Below are 6,366 nucleotides of genomic sequence, written 5' to 3' on the forward strand. Positions count from 1 at the left end.
CTGACAATTCTTGCAGAAGCAGCAGGCCAGAACATGTGGATAGAACTGGATAAATCTCCAGTCCTGGGAAAAGAGCTCCTCGTTTACATGCTGGTGACTTCTTCAAAAGAAGAAGTGTCATCTTCAAAAGGCAAGGATAAGATGGCTTTAATGAAGGAAGAGATTTGTCCTACCACACATGCCTTTAATCTGCTCTGGCGGAATTGGCTCCCGTAGTGGGCATGTCTGAAACAGGGGCTCACATCTCAAGACTTTCAGCTAAGACCCTAGAGAGGTGATTACTAAGCCCACAGCCGTGTAGACTGCTAATGGCCTTTGCACACTGCACAGATCACAGGATGTCCACAGAACCCGGATGTCCACAGAAGTCTCGCAGAGGCTCCTGGGGCTGATCTGTAAATTGAGTCCCCTGAAACACATCATGCTCATACAGAAAAAGCTCAGAATAATGGGATAGCTGTCATTTCTGTTTCCTGACCCAGCAACGTGGCTTGTGTCTTGCATTTGGCTATGTGCATATTTACTTTCAGAAATGAATCAACAATTCAACACTGTTTGCTTCCTATTGGTGTCTCACCAGCCGTAGCAACACTTTTCTCTCATTTTGATGAGTAATTTTTTTTTCCCTAGGGAAGCAAATGGGAGCAGGTGTGTTAAGGGGTCTGCAGTGGCTACAGCAGCAAGCTGTGAACAGGAGGAACAGGAAGGCCACCACTCTAAAGAGACCTAAGGAACTCACGTGGGTCACTTCTGGGTTTATGTAGCAACTGTGTGTTGATTTATTTCCATGAGGGAAATATTCTCTCCACTGGCAACTAAGGCACACGAGGCTCAAAGGCCAAGCCTAGTAGAGCACCAGGTAGCAATAGATCAGGATCCCTTTTACATGCCAAAATTTGTATCCTGCCGTGTTCTTTGGTACCCAGCTTGTGGCAGTGATGAGTTGACTGGCCAGGGAAAAGACTAAGCTTGGGAAAGATGTAGGTGGGATGGGCACCTTCCAGACCCCAGGGAGCCCATCTACCTCAGGCCCAGTATCCTCTGAAATGCAGAAGTTATCAAGTTTTCCCCTCCACATTCTTTCTGTTCAACTAGTTTTACCAGATATATATAAAGAGTTAGCATTTTTAAATAATCTGGTATTTTTTTTAAATTCAGTAATGTGTTTGTTTTTGCCTATAAATGATTTGACTTCATAGCACATAAAATAAATGGGAAATCTCAGCATCATTCTCATGTTAGAAGCTGCTATCCAGAAATATCTATTTTGGTACCCGCAATTTTTTCCCCTTCCTCTCTCATTTGGGGAAAATGAAAGCTGCAAAGCCGTTTATCTCCCCTAAATTAGCCATGTGACAACTCTGAGCTATTAATAACTATTCCCCACAACATTAATGTTTATGTCTGAGAGGGGTCAAGTGGTAAGCACCATGGTGGGAGGGTGGCCAAGATAAATGCAAGTGACACGGCAGAAAGGCAGCTGAGTCAGCACAGTCTGAGTGGGGAGAGGAGCACAGATGTGACCGCCATACACCCCAGCCTCCGCTAGCTTGTGGGTACAAGAGGGGTCACCGATGCCCTCCTCCTGAAGGCCATGGCACTGAACCCCCCCAGCTTGGCTGTAAGCTGCATTTTGAATCCTGATTCCTGAGCCACAGGGTCAATTCTCATGCAGTCCGCAGTGGAGGGGTAGGAAAAGTATCTCACAGTGGCAGCCCTGTCTCCACGGAGCCACGCTGCAGTGCAGCCTTGAACATCATTCCTGTTTACATGCCCTCTGGGTGTGGTCCTCAGGCCTTACTGGGCTTCTGGGAGTCCTCACTGTATCGTTGATGCTCCTCTTCTTGTTGGCATATAATTCTTTCTCTTCACCTGGCTAACTCCTGCTCACTCTTTTTATTTTTTACTTTTTTTTAACATTTTTATTGGAGTATAATTGCTTTACAATGGTGTGTTAGTTGCTGCCTGTATAACAAAGTGAATCAGCTATACATATACATATATCCCCATATCCCCTCCCTCTTGCGTCTCCCTCCCACCCTCCCTATCCCACCCCTCTAGGTGGTCACAAAACACCGAGCTGATCTCCCTGTGCTATGCGGCTGCTTCCCACTAGCTAGCTATTTTACATTTGGTCGTGTATATATGTCCATGCCACTCTCTCACTTCGTCCCAGCTTACCCTTCCCAATCCCCGTGTCCTCAAGTCCATTTTCTATGTCTGTGTCTTTATTCCTGTCCTGCCCTTAGGTTCTTGGGAACCTTTTTTTTTTTTTTAGATTCCATATATATGTGTTAGCATACGGTATGTGTTTATCTCTTTCTGACTTACTTCACTCTGTATGACAGACTCTAGGTCCATCCACTTCACTGCCGGTAACTCAATTTCATTTCTTTTTATGGCTGAGTAATATTCCAATGTATATATGTGCCACATCATCTTTAACCATTCATCTGTCGATGGACACTTAGGTTGCTTCCATGTCCTGGCTATTGTAAATAGAGCTGCAATGAATTTTGTGGTACATGACTCTTTTTGAATTATGGTTTTCTCAGGGTATATGCCCAGTAGTGTGATTGCTGGGTCGTATGGTAGTTCTATTTTGAGTTTTTTTATGAACCTCCATACTGTTCACCATAGTGGCCGTATTAATTTACATTCCCACCAACAGTGCAAGAGGGTTCCCTTTTCTCCACACCCTCTCCAGCAATTACTGTTTGTAGAATTTTTGATGATGGCATTCTGACCACTGTGAGGTGATACATCATTGTAGTTTTGATTTGCATTTCTCTAATGATTAGTGATGTTGAGCATCCTTTCATGTGTTTGTTGGCCATCTGTATGTCTTCTTTGGAGAAATGTCTTTTTAGGTCTTCTGCCCATTTTTGGATTGGGTTGTTTGTTTTTTTTGATACTGAGCTGCATGAGCTGCTTGTATATTTTGGAGATTAATCCTATGTCAGTTGCTTTGTTTGCAAATATTTTCTCCCATTCTGAAGGTTGTCTTTATGTCTTGTTTATGGTTTCCTTTGCTGTGCAAAAGCTTTTAAGTTTCATTAGGTCCCATTTGTTTATTTGTGTTTTTATTTCCATTTCTCTAGGAGGTGGGTCAAAAAGGACCTTGCTGTGATTTATGTCATAGAGTGTTCTGCCTATGTTTTCCTCTAAGAGTTTTATAGTGTCTGGCCTTACATTTAGGTCTTTAATCCATTTTGAGTTTATTTTTGTGTATGGTGTTAGGGAGTGTTCTAATTCCATTCTTTTACATGTAGGTGTCCAGTTTTCCCAGCACCACTTATTGAAGAGGCTGTCTTTTCTCCATTCTATATTCTTGCCTCCTTTATCAAAGATAAGGTGACCATATGTGTGTGGGTTTATCTCTGGGCTTTCTATCCTGTTCCATTGATCTATATTTCTGTTTTTTCTGCCAGTACCATACTGTCTTGATTACTGTAGCTTTGTGGTATAGTCTGAAGTCAGGGAGCATGATTCCTCTAGCTCCGTTTTTCTTTCTCAAGATTGCTTTGGCTATTTGGGATCATTTGTGTTTCCATACAGACTGTGAAATTTTTTGTTCTAGTTCTGTGAAAAATGCCATTGATAGTTTGATAGGGATTGCATTGAATTTGTAGATTGCTTTGGGTAGTAGAGTCATTTTCACAATGTTGATTTTTTCCAATCCAAGAACATAGTATATCTCTCCATCTGTTTGTATCATCTTTAATTTCTTTCATCAGTGTCTTATTGTTTTCTGCATACAGGTCTTTTGTCTCCTTAGGTAGGTTTATTCCTAGGTATTTTATTCTTTTTGTTGCAGTGATAAATGGGAATGTTTCCTTAATTTCTCTTTCAGATTTTTCATCATTAGTGTATAGGAATGCAAGAGATTTCTGTGCCTTAATTTTGTATCCTGCTACTTTACCAAATTCATTGATTAGCTCTAGTAGGTTTCTGGTAGCATCTTTAGGATTCTCTGTGTATAGTATCATGTCATCTGCAAACAGTGACAATTTTACTTCTGCTTTTCTGATTTGGAATCAAGTCCAGGAAGCGCAGAGAGTCCCATACAGGATAAATCCAAGGAGAAACATGCCAAGACACATTAATCACACTATCAAAAATTAAATACAAAGAAAAAATATTAAAAGCAGCAAGGGAAAAGCAACAAATAACATACAAGGGAATCCCCATAATGTTAACAGCTGATCTTTCAACAGAAACTCTGCAAGCCAGAAGGAAGTGGCAGGACATATTTAAAGTGATGAAAGGGAAAAACCTACAATCAAGATTACTCTACCCAGCATGCTTGCTTCGGCAGCACATATACTAAAATTAAAACGATACAGAGAAGATTAGCATGGCCCCTGTGCAACGATGACATGCAAATTGTGAAGTGTTCCAAATTTTTTATACAGCAGAAACTAACATACCATTGTAAAGCAATTATACTCCAATAAAGATGTTTAAAAAAAAGATTACTCTACCCAGCAAGGATCTCATTCAGATTGGATGGAGAAATTAAAACCTTACAGACAAGCAAAAGCTAAGAGAATTCAGCACCAGCAAACCAGCTTTACAACAAATGCTAAAGGAACTTCTCTAGGTAGGCAACACAAGAGAAGGAAAAGACCAACAATAACAAACCCAAAACAATTAAGAAAATGGTAATAGGAACATACATATCTATAATTACCTTAAATGTAAATGGATTAAATGCTCCAACCAAAAGACACAGACTGGCTGAATGGATACAAAAACAAGACCCATATATATGCTGTCTACAAGAGACCCACTTCAGACCTAGGGACACATGCAGACTGGAAGTGAGGGGATGGAAAAAGATATTCCATGAAAATGGAAATCAAAAGAAAGCTGGAGTAGCAATTCTCTTATCAGACAAAATAGACTTTAAAATAAAGACTATTACAAGAGACAAAGAAGGACACTACATAATGATCAAGGGATCAATCCAAGAAGAAGATATAACAATTGTAAATATTTATGCACCCAACATAGGAACACCTCAATACATAAGGCAAACACTAACAGCCATAAAAGGGGAAATCAACAGTAACACAGTAATAGTAGGGGACTTTAACACCCCACTTTCACCAGGGGACAGATCAACCAAAATGAAAATAAATCAGGAAACACAAGCTTTAAATGATACATTAAACAAGATGGACTTAATTGATATTTATAGGACATTCCATCCAAAAACAACAGAATACACTTTCTTCTCAAGTGCTCAAGGAACATTCTCCAGGATAGATCATATCTTGGGTCACAAATCAAGCCTTGGTAAATTTAAGAAAATTGAAATTGTATCAAGTATCTTTTCCAACAACAACACTATGAGACTAGATATCAATTACAGGAAAAAAACTGTGAAAAATACAAACACATGGAGGCTAAACAATATGCTACTAAATGACCAAGAGATCACTGAAGAAATCAAAGAGGAAATCAAAAAATACCTAGAAAAAATGACAATGAAAACACAACAGCCGAAAACCTATGGAATGCAGCAAAAGCAGTTCTAAGAGGGAAGTTTATAGCAATACTATCCTACCTCAAGAAACAAGAAAAATTTCAAATAACAACCTAACCTTACACCTATAGCAATTAGAGAAAGAATAACAAAAAAATCCCAAAGTTAGCAGAAGGAAAGAAATCATAAACATCAGATCAGAAATAAATGAAAAAGAAATGAAGGAAACAGTAGCAGAGATCAATAAAACTAAAAGCTGGTTCTTTGAGAAGATAAAAAAATTGATTAACCATTAGCCAGACTCATCAAGAGAAAAAGGGAGAAGACTCAAATCAACAGAATTAGAAATGCAAAAGGAGAAGTAACAACTGACACTGCAGAAATACAAAGGATCATGAGAGATTACTGCAACTACATGCCAATAAAATGGACAACCTGGAAGAAATGGACAAATTCTTAGAAAAGCACAACCTTCTGAGACTGAACCAGGAAGAAATAGAAAATATAAACAGACCAATCACAAGCACTGAAATTGAGACTGATTAAAAATCTTCTAACAAACAAAAGCCCAGGACCAGATGGATTCACAGGCGAATTCTATCAAACATTTAGAGAAGAGCTAACACCTATCCTTCTCAAACTCTTCCAAAATATAACAGAGGGAGGAACACTCCCAAACTCATTCTATGAGGCCACCATCACCCTGATACCAAAACCAGAGAAAGATGTTACAAAAAATAGAAAATTATAGGCCAGTATCACTGATGAACATAGATGCAAAAATCCTCAGCACAATGCTAGCAAACAGAATCCAGCAGCACATTAAAAGGATCATAAACCATGATCAAGTGGGGTTTATCCCAGGAATGCAAGGA

The 6,366-nt window shown here is 39.4% G+C and overlaps 1 non-coding gene across 1 annotated transcript; it reads left to right on the forward strand.

Moving 5' to 3' along the window:
* The first annotated feature begins 4,302 nt into the window (after window positions 1-4,302).
* Window positions 4,303-4,408, forward strand: LOC118882147. Its single transcript, XR_005016698.1, has one exon. It is a non-coding gene; the product is annotated as a U6 spliceosomal RNA (small nuclear RNA).
* Window positions 4,409-6,366: the final 1,958 nt, after the last annotated feature.

The sequence above is a fragment of the Balaenoptera musculus genome, chromosome 15 (genome assembly GCF_009873245.2).
Source record: "Balaenoptera musculus isolate JJ_BM4_2016_0621 chromosome 15, mBalMus1.pri.v3, whole genome shotgun sequence".
Classification (NCBI taxonomy): domain Eukaryota; kingdom Metazoa; phylum Chordata; class Mammalia; order Artiodactyla; family Balaenopteridae; genus Balaenoptera; species Balaenoptera musculus.